Consider the following 18,118-nt stretch of genomic DNA (forward strand, 5'->3'; position numbering starts at 1 on the left):
AGCAAAAGTTTATTTGGAGGAGCAAACAGTAAACAACCACCTTTGCAAACCATCTCAGGGCTGCTGAGCCCCAGAGAAGAGGTGAAACCCCTGAGACCCCTCTCTATACCACAGGCAGAGAGCACTTTCACAAGTTCAGGTTCAATGGACAAATTTGGGCTTTGCTTCTCCACACTCTGTGTGTCTGTCCGTCCCTCCTAAAAGCTTCTGGTACTGCCAGACAGTTTCACCAGTTTGACAGAGGGATGGTGGCTTACAGATGTGGTTCCTGTAGCATTCTCAGTGATAGAGGGGCAGTGAAATCCCTGCTGCCTGAGGTGAGGAGAAGATGCCATAGAGCCAGGTCTCACTTGGTGCTGGAGGGTCCAGCTGGGTTTTGTGAGCACCCCAGGCACAGAGAAAGCTCACACTGAAGTTTGTGCCTTCCCAGACCTGAGGGAATTTTGTAGAGCTCCAGATATGGATGACAGGGCTGAACTGTGCTCTAGTTCTGCAAGTTTCCAAAGACTTCAGGGTGTCCAGTGAAATCAGTCCAACCTGCCCTGAGGCTTCACTGGCCAGGGCAGAGGATCCATGGAGGCAATGGATGGGAAAGAGATGCCAGCTCAGCTGCAAGAAGGGAGACTTTGAACAGGAGTGAGGGCAGCACTGAGAGAAGCACTGGAATATGGCAACGGAACATTTAACATTGATAGAAAGAGCACTTATGGCTGGGGTCCAAGTGAAGGGGGCTCAAGGCAGGCTTGAGGTGGAGCAGGGTGTTTAGGTCCCAGCAGGAGATGTCAGAAGAGAATGGGAATACTTCTTCTGTTTCATCATATTTCTCAGGAAAAAACACAGAGTAAATCAATGCTGAAATCCTCAGGGGAAGTTGGAAAAGCATTTATTGTCTCCAAAACCTGAAAACAAAATCTATCAGATGAAAACTGATCTATTTCATCTACTTGCATCTTGAATGTCTAGAATTTACAAAACCTTATCTAAGAGAGTGGCTCTTCCTTGATTGCTTCTAATCCTGTTCACTACCAAAGATTAAATCTTTACAGACCTGGGCTGCAAACTTCACCAGAAATTGCTGGTGAACCAAAATAAAAATGGGGGAAGCTGAGTAAACATAAACTAATTAAGTGTCTGTCTCTGAAGGGTCATAAAATCTATTTTGAAAAGCTCAGCTGTAAGTTAAAGCATCAGGGTAGCTTTAAGTAACTCAGTAACACTTCACAGGTGTTTTAAAGCAGCCTGGAGAAGAACAGGAGGATTGCTCTTGTTGCTGAAGGTCTCCAGGACAGGACAACTGTCTGTCTCTGTGCTAGTGTAGGGATGTGCCATGAGCACTACAGCACTCAGCTGCTTCCAGCCTGTGGAATAACTGATGGATAACACAAGAGGGGAGTCCCTGTGAGTGGGGTAAGGACTCTGTTACCGCTGTCTTTTCTATTTACAGAAACATGGCATTCTGAACAAAGAATGAGGCTCACGTGGGAGCCCTTTCTTTCTGCCCCTTAGATTTTCAGTTCTCATTTACTCTTCAGTCCTTAGAGAGGGATCTGTGTGTTTACTGGAAAAACTCTGGCTCTTAATCAGAACAGCTCAGCTAGTGACAGTAAATTTGATAGCTGTACCCATGAGATGTCGTGGTTATTTATTACAGGCCCACTGATAGCAAAATGTTTGGCTAACAGTAATTATAATTAGAGGCACTTAATCCCTTTTTGTTGTAGTAACTGCTCAGGGCAGCATGCTCCAGGATGTGAACAATTGCTCTTATTGCAGAGGCTCAGTTTTAATACCTTTCTGGGTGAACCATATTTATTTCAAGAGAATACAGCTTTTCACTCAGCAATTCCACTGATTAGCTCAAGCATACGCCACATACTGGCATCCCAAAGGTTAAGTCCTAACTCCTACTTATTCTCCCCCAGGGGATGTCAGCACTGAGATGCAATGTTTCAGGAGAGTCTGCTCTTGAGCAAGCTGCTTAAATCCCTCTGCAGGTCTGGAAAATCCACAGTTATTACGGGTTCCCAAGGGCCATGGGTTCCCAGATCCTGAGATGTGAAGATATTTTTGGGGTAGGGCTGTCTGAGAGGAGGCTGTCACCCCTGCTGGGTGGCAGCCCAGGCTCTAGCTCACTACAAGGCATTGCACGCAGCTGCCTGCTAATGATAATTCTAATTAATTTGAACATCTTTCCAGACCAGTTCAGGGGCTATAAGGACCTCAGATAATTCACATGTGCATGTCTAGGGCTGCATGGACCAGCCCAGTGGGTGCTGTTGACCAAGGGGGTGTTGATACATCCCTTTGGAGCACAGCCCACCCTGGAGTGTACTCTACAGCCCTGACACAGCACATGGAGTTGATGAGGATGTGTAAACCTGTGTCCATCTGCTGAGAAGGATTTTGTGGTTGTAGAGACTCTAAGATGAGGATAACACTGCTGTTGGAAAGATAGACTAGTCATCATCAGAGTGTTGTTTGTAGCAGCATTTGGCTACCAGCAAATCAAAAGATACTGTATATTGAACATAATCAAATATCTAATTACAAATATTCAATAAATTAAGACTTTCAGTTCCAGTCCTAGCTTATTTCCCTAAATGAAAGCCCTGAGATAAAAAAAAAAATTATCCTGATATAGAAAATGTCTCATACTTTTCAACACACTATTGAAACCATTCCTTACCTTTCAGTAAAATGTAGTCTACAGAACACACCATATTTTTCCTTTTCTCCATTTTAGCACTGACAGGTGGATAATAGAAATGTTCTGGACAGTCAGAGTGCTGCTGGAGATGACATATGAGAAGTTGAGGGAGCAGCTCTGTTCCTTCATGACAGATCTCCTCTGCAGGACCAAGAGGCAGGTTTACACTCCCTGCTGAAGGGTCCTGGCCAGGAAAGCTATTTGAGAGTATCTACTGCTCATTATGCAGCACGTCAGCAAAACCCAGTGTTCTCCTATTCCTCCTGGAAGAGGGAGAAAGACTGCTCCACACTGCCCTGAGTTTGCAGGTTTGTAGCTGTTCAGGGCCAAAGTGACATCAGCACAAACTGTCAGGTTTGTTTTTATGAGTTGTCTGAGCACAGGCAGTTCTTTGGTGAAATAACTGCTTTTCAGCTGTTTGTCTCAAGTCTCACTTTCAAAATTTGCCTGTTTTTCCAGAAAATCACTGCTGCAGTGCATTTGAGGAGGGCCTAGCTTCTAGTTATCTGTGAAACAGCTGAGATCAAAGAACCTTTACACGTGTTTGCTTTTAAGCATCACTGAAACCAGAGCTGGGCAGGGAGAGGCAAGGAGAAGAAAAGGCAACTTTGGAAGACTGAGGCCATTGATCCAGTGCTGGAAAAATGTTCCCAGATGTCTTCCCAAGGAGCAAAGTCTGACATTGTGGCTGTTTCCTGCTCCTGGAAAAGCTCCCTGTGTGTCCAGCACAGAGCCACCATGCAGTCCTTAACTCATTACCTGGCCATGGATCCCCAAGGTGAGATTCCCTGTGCCTCAGGATTGTGAACACACCTAGAAACACACAAAGCCTAGGCATAAACCTCTATCCTAAACATGGTTAAACGTGGCTTGAGAAGTTTTTTCAGATGCTGGCAATGCCCTGGGCAGTAACCTGGCCCAGGCTGTGCCCAGTCACCAGTCAGAGCTGGGTGGCTTCAGGCAGCATGGGGCACTGGCTGGGCCTAGCTCTGCTCTCCAGCTTGGCAAAACATCTTCACTAGAAGGTGTGGAAGAGGTTTGGAGAGGCTGCAGAGCTGTGCAGGGAAGTGGGGAGGGACACAGAGCTCTTGGGTGGGGGCTTGTGCCCACAGGCATCTGTGCCTGTGCCCTTGAGTCCAGGTGTGCCCGTGCAGAGCCCCAGGTGTGGGCAGACAGCTCTGGCACTTTGTGGCACTGGGGTACACCTGATTTATCTGACCATGCAGGGGTCACCACGTCATGTGTTTGTGGTTATTGGTACTTTTGTTGGAAAAGCAGAACTGTCGTGTCTCATTTGGGTAATGCCTGGCAAGCCTCAAATTGTACATGAAATCCATGGTGAAAAGCAGTTCAAAATTCTGTGCTCGAGTGTATTCTGTGCCCTAGAAACTGTTAAACCCTTTCATGTAGTGACAGGAGGTTAGCATATCTGCAGAGAGAGGGAGACTGCTGCTGGTTTAGCAAAAGATTAGTTGATGTAAAAAGCTAAAGGTCTTTGTGTGTTTTAACCTCCTAAAGCCAGCTGGAAGTTGGGATATCTAATCTAAAAGGACTGGAAGAAGTGTTTAGTAGCCCAAAGGCAAGGGTCAAAATTCAAAACCTCCAGCATCATGATGTTCCAAAGAAGATGGGGAAACATCAGATTCCCCAGTGCCAGCAAAGAAACGTGGAGGATAACAGAATGTGCTGTGTAGGAGTGTAAATTCTGTGCCCCAGCTACAGGGCTGAGGGTTTTACTTACAACTGATGGGTCCAAGAAAGAGAAATGAGGGAACTTCTAGGTTTTGGGTCCAGTAAATGCTAAGGAAATGTGTTTAGCTAATGCTTCTCTGTTACAAAAACAGTCCCAGTGCTGTTTTCAGCTGTAGACAATGGGTTGTGCACAATTATGATCTGTTAAAAAAAGACCCAAAGCAGGATCTTGGATGCTTTCTGATCTATCCCCACCAGGCTGGAAAGGACAAAGCAGTTGGGTGCAGACATCTGGGCAACCTGTCTACCTTTAGCTTTTGATATGTTGATTCTGGGACTTTAAAATAAATTTGGTTTTATTTTTTATTTGGAGCATTCTCACTTCATCAGTTCTGTGTTGTCAGATGGGAAGGGAATGAAAATTCTTCTGGCTGCACATGTTTCACCTAACACTGGATATTTGGTACTACCCAAGGTTTTCTCCAAATCTAAACTAGGTTAGTCCTGTACCTCCTGAGCAGACAGGCTGTCTCAGCGCAGTAAAGAAGTCTGAACTTGTCATATTTGACAAGACCTGAGCTTGCTGCAATATGATGTAAAGTTTAATGAGAAGGGGGTGTTACTTTCCAACCAAATGAGGTCACTTTTCCCTTGTTGGGCATAATCCTTTATTATACCAGCAGAATTATGGTACAAAGTCCATTTAATTTCCCACACATAATGAAGACAAGCACTCATGACAACTTGTGATGGCTCTTTGGCAAGTAAATATTTAACTTTTGCACGAATATATTTGTTTGTTGTTAGAAGATACAGAACTAATTATTCTCTGGGAATTATAACAAAAATTGAAGAAGCACAACCATGGTGTACTTGTACAATACATTTGTAATTGCAGCAAGAAAGGGGAAAAATAAAAATTTCATTAGGGAGAGGCCATGTTTTACACAACTCCTGTGAGAAAGGAGATCCCATGTATAGGATGAACTCTATGAAGAATCTGGGCACAGGAGGTTGAGTTTCGTGAACATTCACTCCATGGCTTATATCAGCATTTGCAAGAGCTGCCATGAATATTTCCACTTGAAATCCAATGAATTATCAAGGGTGAAGATGTAGAATTTCATTGAGATATTCTATACAGTCATTACAATACACCCAGGTTTTGAAGCATCTAGATCTCAGGATGCTCTATAAGCAGAATAGAGTGATATAGCTCACTGCATCTGCAGAAGGTCTCATGAAATGCAAAATAAATAGCTGAAAGAAATATTCTTACTAGGGGAAAAATGAGGCTTCAATGTGTGTCATAAATTTAGCTAACAGAATCCTGAACAGGGATACTGCTTATAGATTTCAACACCACCCCCACCTCCGCTCGAGCAGCAGCTCAATCTTCCTTCCTTCTCAGCAAAGTCCTGTTAAAACAACCCCATTCCAGCACTAATGCTGACATCCTGATCCTGCTGCTGTGCAGGAGCATTCTCAAGGTCACTGCAGTCTCTAAAAACTCTTGGTGATGTCAGTTGGAGTTTGGGGGTTGAGAATGTGATGTTGGTGTAAACCACCGTGGCACAAGGGAGACAGGCTAAATGCACAGGAGACAGCCATTCCTCCTTTTCATGAAGGCATGCAGAATATGCCACCAAACCTTCTAGGTCCATTTCCAATGATAGGCAAAAACCTTGGGAATCCTGAGGAGCAGGATAATGAGAACCTCATGACATGCAGAGAGGTAAAACACAGCCAGTCCTGCCCTGGGGACACATCAGCCCCATGGGCTGGGGACTCACAGCTCAGGGAGCTCTGCAGAGAGGACCTGGGGCACTGCAGGTGTATTGAAGGTGGTGACACCTGCCTGTGTTTTGGGCTGTTCAGGTGTGGCCACAGGTCAGACACTGCACTCAGCACCTGTGAGGCTGCAGCTCCAGGGGGACACTGTGGCCTTGGTGTGTCCCTGGGCTGCAGAGAGGTCACCAAGGGGGGACACTGTGGGTTTGGTGTGTCCCTGGGCCACAGAGAGGTCACCAAGGGGGGACACTGTGGGTTTGGTGTGTCCCTGGGCCACAGAGAGGTCACCAAGGTGGACACTGTGGGTTTGGTGTGTCCCTGGGCCACAGAGAGGTCACCAAGGGGGATCAAGTCCAGCAGAAAGTCAGTGGGTGCTCAGGAGAGTGCAGCATGTGGTATTTCAGGAGAGGCTCTGAGGGCTGGGTTTATTTAGCCAGGAGGACATAAGATAAGGGGGCATCTAATCACTGTCTACCATTAATGGAAAGGGACAAGATGGGTGATGGATTCAGACTCTGGCACAGAGTGCTGCACTAAGACGAGGAGTGGTCATGCATTGCAGCAAGGGAAATTCCTTCTGTTTGCATATGGGAAAAAATCCTCAGAATAAGGGTTATGCAGCACAGGAACCACATTCCTTGGGGAGGCTGTGGGCTCTCCATCCTCGAGATTTATCAGAAGAGAACTGGAAAGGCTCTCAATAACCAACATAGAAGTTGTCCCAGCTTTAAACAGGAGGCTGAACTGGAAGCTTTCATAGGTCCCTTCTCACCTCAGTTATCCTCTGATTCTCTGACTTTATTTCAGGAAGCTGCTAATACCTGTGAAATTTGGTCCTACCGTGAAAAAATGGTTGTTAGTATGGCACTCCATCCTTCAGTAAATATGTTCCATGTGGATATTTATAGTCCTGCCTGCTCCCTTCAGTGAGAACAGGACGTTCTTCCTCCCATAAGCTCTGTACAGCTGCCAGGAGAGGTGGTGGAAGCCTTTCCTCCCCTCACCTACTGTGGATGTTCATTGGTTTCAGTTCCACAGCCCCTGCAATACCCAAGGATCTGTGTAAGTGTTTGAAAGGATCTAATTTAAAAAGATAGCTGTCTCTTCTAGGCAGTGCTAGTATCCGTGGGTGAGTTTGATTGGCTTGCAGACCATGTGTTAATTTCGGGGACAAGAATAAAAAGAGGAAAAAACCAGCTCCCATCTGCTCATTGAGCTGCTCCTATCCCTGGGGACACACAGCTTGTGTCCTGGAGCCTCCCTGGCAGCGCTGTGGGGTGGTTCCAGGCAGATGTGGGGGTGACCTGCTCCCCTCCCTCTCCCTGCCCTTCCTGGTGGTCCCTGTGTCCATCCTGGAGCAGTGCCCAGGCCACCCATGGAGCCTGGGGCAGCCGGTTCAGCCCTGGATCCTGCCGGCCTTGGGGCTGAAACGAAAGGGAATTGCTTGGACACCAAGAACTTCCATCAGGAGCACCTGGTATTTGTGAGAATTGTTCCCTGAGGATGAGTCTGGGTACAGAGCAACAAGAAATTCTCGGGAAGGTTGGATTTCAATGGGGATGACTCTTTTTCCCTGCCAGCTGTTTCTCTCTTAGCTGTGTTCTCTCTAATGAAATTGCCCATTCAGCGCTGGGTTTGTAATTTAAACTGAGTGCTATAGATTAACAGTTGTTGCTGCTTTATTATTGAAATGAGAGTCATGAGATCAATTTAACTGTTCCTGGCTTCATTATTTGCTTAAGACAATAGACTTATCTCTGCAAATTCTATTGCTTTGTGGGTATTTTTAGCTTAATTATCATAGATATTAGCAACAATCAACAAAGATTTCTTAGGTGCAAGTGCTTGCTCCTTGGAACACCATTTTTTAATAGATTTTGTACTTTTAACTTTTTGTAGTCAATCCAGTCTGCTCTCAGGAAAAAGCCACCAAACAGGAACAACAGCAAAAGGAAAACAATCCAACTTATTTTGGAAAGACTTAAATGTTTTCTTAGTAGTTTATTTTCAGAATTAAATGCATAATGAAGGTTGTGTCTTCTGTTATACACGTAGTTAAATATTCTGGCAATTGAGTCTGTGTAGGTACAATGGGAACTACAGCTGTTTTGGAGCGCTGGGGTATTTAAAATCATCCAGAATAAATTAAAAGCTTGCTTTGACGTGAACTTTCAGCAAGGCCTGACTGATTCTAGGTTTCCCTTGCTTAGCAGTCAAAAGCTACAGCCAGGCCTGCTGCCCCAAGGTTTGTGGAGCAGCAGGTTTGTCTCTGCCAACCTGGCCAAGCAGTGACCACAGGTCCCCAGGCAGAGGTTAGTGCCTCCAGTGAAGGGAGGGAGAGTTAGGTTCATTTGAGTTGGATTGGCATAAAAACCTAACCTCTGGTGTTGCCAAACCATTAAAAAAAATAAAAATCTCTCAGTATGACTTCCTAGACTCATAAATCCTACATTCACCTATAATTGGATTAATGTTCCCCAGCTGGTTTAGAGCAGGGGGAGAAGGTGTCAGGGAATGTGCTCTTTGTCCAGTGAATGCACAGAGCTTTGGATCCTGGCATGAGTTAAAGGTTCTTGAACAATTTTATGTGGAATATGTAAACAAAAGTCTGTCTGGTGGGTTGAAGGATAGCTGGATACCCCAGCAGAGCAAAGAAATCCATCTGCAGTGTTGTTTACACCACCTCTTCCATTTAAAATATAGCAGGAGAAAGTCTTATTAACATTTCTTAAGAGTGTTAGTAAAAGGACTAGACAGCTTCCTGCATTTGAGTGTCAAAAAAGCAATTTTAAAATCTAGTTTCATATAACATAAATATGTTTATCTTGCAGTCAACATTTTACTAACCATTTAGATTATTTCTAGATACATTAACCATAATTGCTGAAAACCTCTTAGACTGCTTTCAAACTGCATCCCTCACAAGAAAATATTCTAAGATGTTTTTATCTTTTAAATAAGCAGGATTATTCTTATGTCACAAGCTTTTGTACATCATTCTCTCTCTGTATTTCCTGCTTTTCCCCTTCTCCCCAAACAGGCAAGACAGTGGGAAAGCAGGGCTAATTTTATATCCATTTTAACAGATGACAGACTAGTAAAAGTCTAGTGTAGATGCTGTGGGGGCTCTGTTCTAGCCTTGCACCTCAAATCTTGTAGGACTTAAGTTGTTGGATATTCTGCTGCATTCAGGCTAAAGTATTTTGCCCAAGGATGCAAAGAATGATTAAAAATCAATACACAAAATTGGGTTCAATGCCACTTCCATTGGACTGTGCTCTTAATTGCTTTACTTTTAACTTACTGGTTCAGAATTTGGACATCCTTCTGGAAAGGTGAGCTTTGGCATGTGTCCTTGTCAAATGAAGCCTTCCTGGCTGAATTTCTGATGTCCAGAGGTCAGTGACAGGCAGGAGGGAAAAGAATGTGTGTGGCTTTTTGCTTGATTGGTTTCTGTGCAGGTGAGACAGAGGGGTGCCAGATTGTGTTCATGAGCCAAATACTGGGTTTGGTGTCTCATCACAAAAATCCAGAGGGGATGCAGGTGGGAGCTGGGGCCCAGCAGATGTGGCTGTCCCCACATCTGCATGCTGAGCAGTGCCACCCTGCAGTGGTGGCTGTCCCCTTCCCCCTGGCATGGCTCCACACACAGCTCCTCTGCAGGCTGCCACCACTGGTTTTCACGTTCTCCATCATTTTGCCTGCAGTAGAGAGGCTCTCTTCTTGAAAATAACAACAACCAAGATTTAATGAGGAGATTTAGCTTTCCTTTCATAAGACCATGGCTGTAATAGAGTTTGCCTGCCTGAATAGTCCCATGGCACAGGCAGAAATTCCAATATTTCCTTCTTTAGCATTATTTGACCAACTAAAAAATTCAAGCCAAGGATAGCTTGTATTGGAAGAATACAAATGGGTTTTTTCTCAATATCAGAACAAAGAGATGCACACATAACTGTAGGTGGTATGGAAATGAGTGTTTGCGAGTCTGTAACAGCAGGATATAAATTGCTCCCAAATGATTGTTATTTTTTTGCCATGCCAGTTTAGCATCTCTCCCAATTCTGAGAGATGCTAAAGGAGACTTTTCAAGCAGAAGCTTCCAGTGAGACCGTGGGCTCTGCACAAAATAACCGCAGACCAGAAAAATGGAAAAATTGTGTATTTTAGTAAATAATGCTTTATGGAGCAAGTGCTGCAGTGAGCTAATATTCACCCCACCTGAGGTGGCTCTGCAATTCACACTACCCCTGTACAGAGTGACCTTGTGCCTCCCAAATCTTCTGCTGCTGAACTCCACAGGCTGTTCCTATCTCTTGACATGCTGTTCCTCTGCTGTGCTGGGCATGGTTGTTGTCCTTCAGTCTCACCTTGGAGCAGATTGGTAGAAACTTTCAATGTGCATCCACTGTGCACCTCTCCTTTCTTCAGTTGTTTTGTTGTAGCCATAACTTTGGTTCTTGAAATAAATATCCTGCAAGTTACTAACCTGTCTCCCATCATCTGAAGGCAGATTTTTCATCTAGACTCTCTGAGGATGTCTAAAAGGAGTTCCAAAGGCTCTGTGTGCTGGGGAGAAGGTGGCTCTTTGCACATCACAAAATTTTTGGGAGCAACACTAACTCATTCACACCTTGGTCAAATTAGCATTGACTAAGGAGGTGACAGAAACAAAAGACTTTCTCTTACAGCCATAATTCAAACTCTGACACTCACTGATTTGGATAAAAAGCTTTGTTTTTGTAGTAAATGCTCTCCTGCAAGAACTCATTGTTCAACAAAGTAAACACTGATTTAGAGCTCTAAATTCAGTCCATGGTCTGAGCTTAAAGCAAATAATTTTGTACTACTAACTTAATTTCATCTGCCATTAGTACAGACCCCTCTTAAGTCCTTACTGTGATTCCTCTCAGGTTATATCTCACATGGTGGGGTTTTGAATACCACATTTTTATACAGAACACAGATTAGGATGGTACAATGAGATATCTTGATGCCACTGTATGATAATATTTGATCTGTGTGGATGTTTTTGTTCTTTTTCTGGTGCATGGGTTGTGTGAACTGGAATAGAGCCTAGCAGCAAGAACCTGACATGTCCTGTCCCACACAGCCAGAAACCACAGCCAGGAGGAAAACTGTGCTCTTTGCACCCAGCAAAGTCAGGCTGCAAGAGGGGACACGCTTTGGGTCCTAACTCAGCTGGCCCCAGTGGGGGAATGAAGAACTTGGAGAACATTAAAGAGAGTTTGCCTCTTGTTAGCAATCCCTTAGTGCACACCCTCCTCCGTTCTTACAGTCTGCTCTGGTTGTGTTGGGACAGGAGATTTTCCATGTAATTAGTTGAGGCAGAAGGAGAAGAGGCTGCCTACTGATAATTTGAGTGCAGGTCCAATGAGATTAACAGTGTGGGACAGCTGGGGTGGAAAGCCAGGTATGATTATTTTCCATTAGCCAAGCATACCTCTTCCCTGATGAGAATGGCTATTGCTCAGCTTCTGCCAGATCCAAGGAAAACACACCTGTCCTCTTTGTCCAGGCAGTTTGTAATGTGCTCTGGGACTTTCTGAGGTGAGAAGAGTGTTTGTCACTGCTGTTCAGCTGAGAAATGTTTCAGGAAACAATTACCATCTGCCTACTGCCCGAAGAGCGAGAAAACCAATAGGTTCTGGTAAGGTAATGACCACAAATTCAGGTCACAGGTTTTCAATCAAACCTTGATTGAGATGAGAAACCATGAGGGACCATTTAACATGACAGTAACTCCAATTACAGCATCTTCAATACCCTACTGAAGCCAATGGCTGTTCTATTTCCCTCCTGTGGCAGCATCCTCACCAGGATGATCTCTGCTCCCTCAGCTTTCCTGCAGTGAGGATCCTTTGTCCCCAGTGATTCGTGGATGGGACAGTGTTCTGTGGGACAGAAGTTTTGCTCCTGTGATTTATCCATCCTAGACCATTGCCAATTGCTGCAGTCTCAAGGCTCCTTCTGCAAGGACAAAGGACTCAGCCTTTGGTCTCACAAATACATTTGCTCACTGGAACTGGGTTATTATCCCATAAAACCTTTCATCCTGTTAATGAAGGGAGCATGAAGCATGTCAAATAGACAGTAATTGATATAAGCTGAATGCTGCAGCCTGGCCTGATAGGGAACGTTCCAGCCTACTTTATTTTCAGAACTATCACCCTAAAAAATATTTACGGATGGGTGGGTTTTCCTACTCTCTCTAAGGCTGGGAAGTAGGTGGATGGTACAATCCCACCCATTTGTTTTTCAAATAGTTATTCATCATTGGATGGCTTTCTCAAAGGGATATAGAAACATCCTTTGCTCAGGATGGCAGAGAAAGCCAAGAAAACAACATGTTTGTTTTTGCCTGGCTCATTTATTGCTTACAGTTTGTCTGTGCATTTAGGAAGACAAGGTGAATTTAAATGCAAAGCAGCAGAGAAATCCACTGAGAGGAAGATAAAAGAGTCTGAAGCCATTACAGACAAGTGGGATAATTGATGGTAGGAATCTGAAAAGAAATTGCATATGAGACTTAACAACATCTTGTCTTATTTTTGGGATGGTCATTTTCAATTGCCAACACTTGAGTCTGGCTGGAATAGGGTACAATTAGGCAGCCTCTGCTTATCAGGAGAGAAGAATTCCAGAGGCTCAGCACTGAGGGCTCAGAGCAGCTCCAGCTACCCTGTGCTTGCTGCTCTGCTTCTGACCTCAGAGAACTGCTCTGTGCAGAAAGCCTTGGTTCTTCTCAGAGGGGTGTGTGCTCATCTGAACTTCTTCCATGTGCTGAAAAACAAAAGAAATGGGGATGACAAAAGCCAAGTGGTTTCTGATTTAGAGCCCCATGCCAGCGTCAAATGCCATCTCCAGCACTCTGGCCACTCACTATCCAGCAGTAGCTACTTACACATTGCAGGGAAGTTATTCCTACAAGCCTGATTATGAGAACAGATCAGTGCACAGGGGTGTTAAAATTGGTGTAGTTACTGTGCTTTACTAGTGCAGGAGGTCTGGTCCTCTGACCTGAGCTCTTTAGGTGCCTTGAGGTTAATACCACTGATTTCACTGTGGTGGAAAATGCAGCAGCAACAGTTTTAGAACTATTCCAAGTGACAAAGAGCTGTTGTTCATTGCAAAACTTTCTGTTGCAGGTCGTGAAGCCCAAGTGGAGAAATGCTTTCTCAGGTGATTGTTCAGTTTTTGCTGCTAATTTTCAATATTAAGAATCATCTTGGCCGTGGTTAGTAACGTTGAGTGATGTGCTGTTCCATCCAATGGGACAAGATGCAAGAGGTTCAATGACTTGGAGTGAGCTGAAAAAATGAAGGGGAAGAGCTGAACCAACCAGAACTTTACAAATTCACCTTATGATAATGAATACCTGCTCCCTTCCTTCTCAGAGGAATCAATTCCATTTTTCCATCCTGAGGGGCAAAGAAAATGCCAGTGCCATAGACTGTTAGTGTGGATTGGCTGAAACTGCAAAGAAAGAAAAATTGTCTAAGTGTCCACATGAGAGCAAGAGCAGCTCCCATCCTGCATCTTAATGGCAGCAGAAAATAACCAGCAATTCTGCAGCAGATTACAGGGTCACATCTCTCATTACTGTGGGGTATGCAGAAGGCAGAGTACCTAACTACAGATACCACAGTCCTGTCTGCTTCTCAAAATACTCCTTTCATTGCCTTTCTCTTCCTTTATTTTTAATAGCAATAGAATATGCTTAACTGCAAATGCTGGTACTTGCTGTATTTTTCCTCATCCCTGGAGTTATATATTCATTTCCATCTTGTAAAAATAACCTGTTTATTCCATTTCTAAGTCCTGCATGAGATGGTTCTCATTTTCCCCGTTCCCTGTGGTTTTATCACAACTGCCTGCCCACCTATGTGCTTTGTCTCAGCTACAGAGTTTTCCTTCTCCAGAAAGCTGCCAAGCAGTTCTCTCCAGCAGCAGAGAAATGATGGTCAGTGCACAAGTCTTTTTGTGTTGAATTAATTGCAAGCCTCCCTACTAATTTCAGGGAAAGCAGTAGAGTGTCCTAACTTATCCTGGGTGATTTGGGAGCTCGTTAATTTCTCTGGTTGTCTCCAATCAGTAGAAATAGATGATTGTATGCTCTGTGCGCTCCCACCTCCACACACCTCCAGCATCTCACCCACCCTGGTCCCTGCTGGCTGTGCCAGCCCAGCCCATCTGCTGAGGGGGCTGCAGCCCTCAGCAGGGACCAGCAGAGTCTCAGCAGCAACCAGGCTGGTCACCAGTGCCAGGGGATGGGCAAACAGTGCTGTTGTAGCAGAGCAGACTGAGGATGGATGGCCAGAAAAATCCACTTTCCACTCAAAAATGTTCTGAAGCCCAGGGATATGTCATTAAGGGGTGGTGGAATTCTTTACAGGATGGCCAAGCATGTCTCAGCCCATGGTGGCCATAAATCTTGGAGCTGGAGGGTGGGCTGGCTGTGCCCACTTGGCAAGCTACCTGCTTTTCCATAGCTGTACAATTCTTTGGTTTCCAAAAATAAATGTAATTTTATTACTAGCTGCCTTATCATTGCTTTATTATTTTCCATTCAGAGCCTGCAAAATTGAATTACTGAGCATCCCCTTAATCTACCACTCCTCACACAGCTCTGGTCTCTTCTGAACTCAACCAGAACCATCAGCTCTCAGGCAGGCATGTGCAGATGGATCCCTGGAGCATCTGTAGGACACATTTATGAGTAATTACCTATCATCTAGAAGGTTACAGAGCAGCAGCTTAAGTGTGACCTGCCTTCTGCATTTATATCCAAGTCGAGACTAAGAAACATCTCTAGCAGATGGGAAAAGTCTCCAGCCTCTCAAAGCCTCCCCAAGATGGATTATTTACTATCTAGCACCTCTCAGAGCAAAGAGAGCTTAGACAACACAGTTTCTCCTAGATTTACCTATTCTGTCCTCTATATTCCGTAAGGATCCCAATCAAGGTTCATCAAAACACTGAATGAGATCCTAGCCAGCAGAGGGGATTTTTTTTCACCTATTTTGTGACCTATTTTTTATTTGTATGCTGCTAGAAGGTTGCATGCCTGGTTTTGACACGCTGTGTGTGCCACATGCAGAAATGTTTCCTGACCAGTTTACGCCAGAACCTTTCAGTCCCTGGGCTGTCTAACGCTGTGCTCACTCTGATTATTTGCTGCTCTCAGTGCAGGACTGTCCCACACAAGGCAGACAAGAGCCAGTCTCTCTCTGACCTGCAGGACAGTGTTGGGAAGGTGACAGCCTTAGGACCTGTTGGGACCCTCTCCATAAGCCTCACCCACATCTCAACAAATTTACTCTTCTATCTCTCATGTTCTTTTTTATGCCACTCTGGCAGAGAGTGAAAATATAAGCTTAGCTTTGTTTGGCTTTGCTGGTTTTGCAGATTCAGTCTGGATGCTGCTCTGAAATGTCCTTTAGTGTGGAAAACACAGCTGCTGTGAGCAGAGGAAATTATGTAACCAGCTGAGTGAGTTTGTGGTGTTCCAAGGGGCTCCTCCAGACAGAAAAGGTGTTTGTGGCTCCTGGGGCTGGACATGCACATTGCTCACTGCCTGTGCCTTCGCTCTGAGCTGGCTTCAATCCACGCCTACACTTTGTTGTTATCTTCTCCCAGCTGCACACAACTCATCCAGAGGGAAATCACTTGTTTGGCTCTCTGTGAACAAAACCAAATCCTTCTGGGGAGTTTTCATCTAGCCATCTAAAAGCTTGGCACAAATTTGGACGTACAGAGGAATTTCTTGAATTGCAACTTTCTAACAACCTTTTCCAAAACTCAGAGTTGAATTTGGCCTGAGCTTTAGAAAATATCCAGGCAAACCTTGTTAGGTACAAACTGTTTCACTTTCCTTTAAACCAACATGAAAAAAAGAAGGAAAAGCTGACATTTCAGTACTACAAACAGTTCAGCACTGGCTCAGTGGCTCCAAGACCTCTGTTGCCTCTTTCTACCTGCAGTGCCCTGAGACCACACATTCAGAGATTTTTGGGAAATTTAGGAAGAACAATGCTATGGAAATCTTATCTCATAATTTTGGATTTTTTTCTTTAAATTAACCAAACAGTTAAAACAAACCATGCATGCATTTGCAGCACCAAAGTTAAACACATTTTAGGGATGGTGATATTCATGGGCAGCAAAAGTTACAGGAAATATATGAAGTCTCTCCAACTGCAACCCCTATTTTTTCCCTCATGTCATGAAGTCATTGATTCTTTAGAATTTCCCAAATGTGTCCAGAGTAAAAGCAGTGCCTTGCAGTGGGTTTGACACTATTTTTGCCATGGTCAAAGTGAAAGCTCCTATTGTGAGCAGCAAAACCCTGGAGGGAATGTGCCAGCCAGCAGAGATTAAATGTTCTTTGTATTGTACAACAAAAAGTGTTGTAAGGTTGATTACAATAAAAGCTTTCCAAAGTGGCAGCATTGGGTTCCTTCTCTTTTTGTCCTTCCTTTAAGCTGTTATGAAAAGAAATAACATTTCAGTAAAGTGAATGGCCATTCAGTGCCCAGGATAGAATGTGCATTCCTTTTTCAGGGACAGACAGTGACCACTGCAGTCCCCGGGGCTGAGTCGTGCAGCTGGGTCTCTGGCAGAAGGCTGTGCTGCTGCCTTGAAAACGGGGAAAATTACCTTTAACATACCCTGGTGTTGCTTTGAGGTTGGACAGGTTTATGCCAAACTTCCTAGTCTCTCCAGAAGGCAGCTTCATTAATGTCACAGCAATCTGGTAGGGGTGACATGACTTCTGGAGAGTAACTATTCATTTGTAATAAGCCTAGTTTAAAGTCAGGACACCGAGAAACAGAAATAATCCCAAATATACTCACTGCAATTTGAAAACCTTTCAGACACCTTCAAGCAGCTAGAATTTCTCAAAGCCCTGCTGAGCTCTTGTAAATCCTGTCCTGTCAGGGAGTAAGACCTTGATTTCCTGGGACACACCAGTAAGAGGGGATTCCAGTCTCTGCTGAGAGCATCCAGAATGGTGCAGAAGTGCAGAAAGGAGTGGCACAGACCACCTCCCCTTTTGTCTTCAGTTGACTTCAAGAAATTAAGAAATTAAATGAAATTTACTTTTCTTTCTGGGGAATTCAAAGTGAAAGTCAGAAAGTGAAAACTAAAACAGTGTTCTGCCCTGTTGAAATGAAATACATGACCTGCAATTCCCAGCCATCACCAGCACACCTCGAGTTAATGCAGCTCTGTGCTTATCCAATTAGGAAAGAATGGGGCAACAAACAAGATCTCATCAAGCTGATAGACCAGGAAATATTTGATCTGAATTTTCTCCATAGAAAACCATTCTAACTGATATGAAGGCATCCCTGTATTTGTGGCAACTGCATTTTCTGTGAGCAAATCATCCTGATAGAAATTTCCCAGCTATCTTTTTCAGGAATAATTGGGTCATGATAATGCAGTGCCTTGAAGACAGCCTGGAAAGATTAGGCATGCTTGCTTTGAAAAGATTAGCCATGCTTGTTTGGGAAAGGAGGGGTCACAATAAAAATAATGACTGCTTCATCTAAACATCTCAGAAATCTGTAATTGTGGTTTTATACAAGGGTGGACAGATATTTGTTATTAAAATGACAAGTTCAAACTCATAAAAGGGAAGGGAAATTTTACAAGATTTGACACTATTCCATGATTAGCAAGACAAGAGAGAAGTGACAAAGGTGGCACTGAACATCTGCAAGTCTGGAGAGCAAATGTTCCCAAATAGAACATTTAGCCAATATAACATTTTGCCAAATAGAAAGAAATGCTGAGACAAACCTCTCTGTGTGCAAATGCCATAAAAACCAAAATGCCCCAAAGCCGTGGGCTTTTTGTACTGTTTCATTTTCACATGGCTGAGCGCTACCAACTCCAGGC

General features: G+C 44.2%; 1 long non-coding RNA gene across 1 annotated transcript in view; it reads left to right on the plus strand.

The window, feature by feature from the left end:
* The window catches only part of LOC119706802, a 68,664-nt gene extending 51,128 nt beyond the window's left edge, over positions 1-17,536 (plus strand). The window contains exon 5 of the long non-coding RNA XR_005258605.1: positions 3,167-17,536. This is a non-coding gene — a long non-coding RNA (uncharacterized LOC119706802). The remainder of the gene's footprint in view (positions 1-3,166) is intronic.
* The last annotated feature ends 582 nt before the right edge of the window (positions 17,537-18,118 follow it).

The sequence above is a fragment of the Motacilla alba genome, chromosome 14 (assembly GCF_015832195.1).
Source record: "Motacilla alba alba isolate MOTALB_02 chromosome 14, Motacilla_alba_V1.0_pri, whole genome shotgun sequence".
NCBI lineage: Eukaryota > Metazoa > Chordata > Aves > Passeriformes > Motacillidae > Motacilla > Motacilla alba.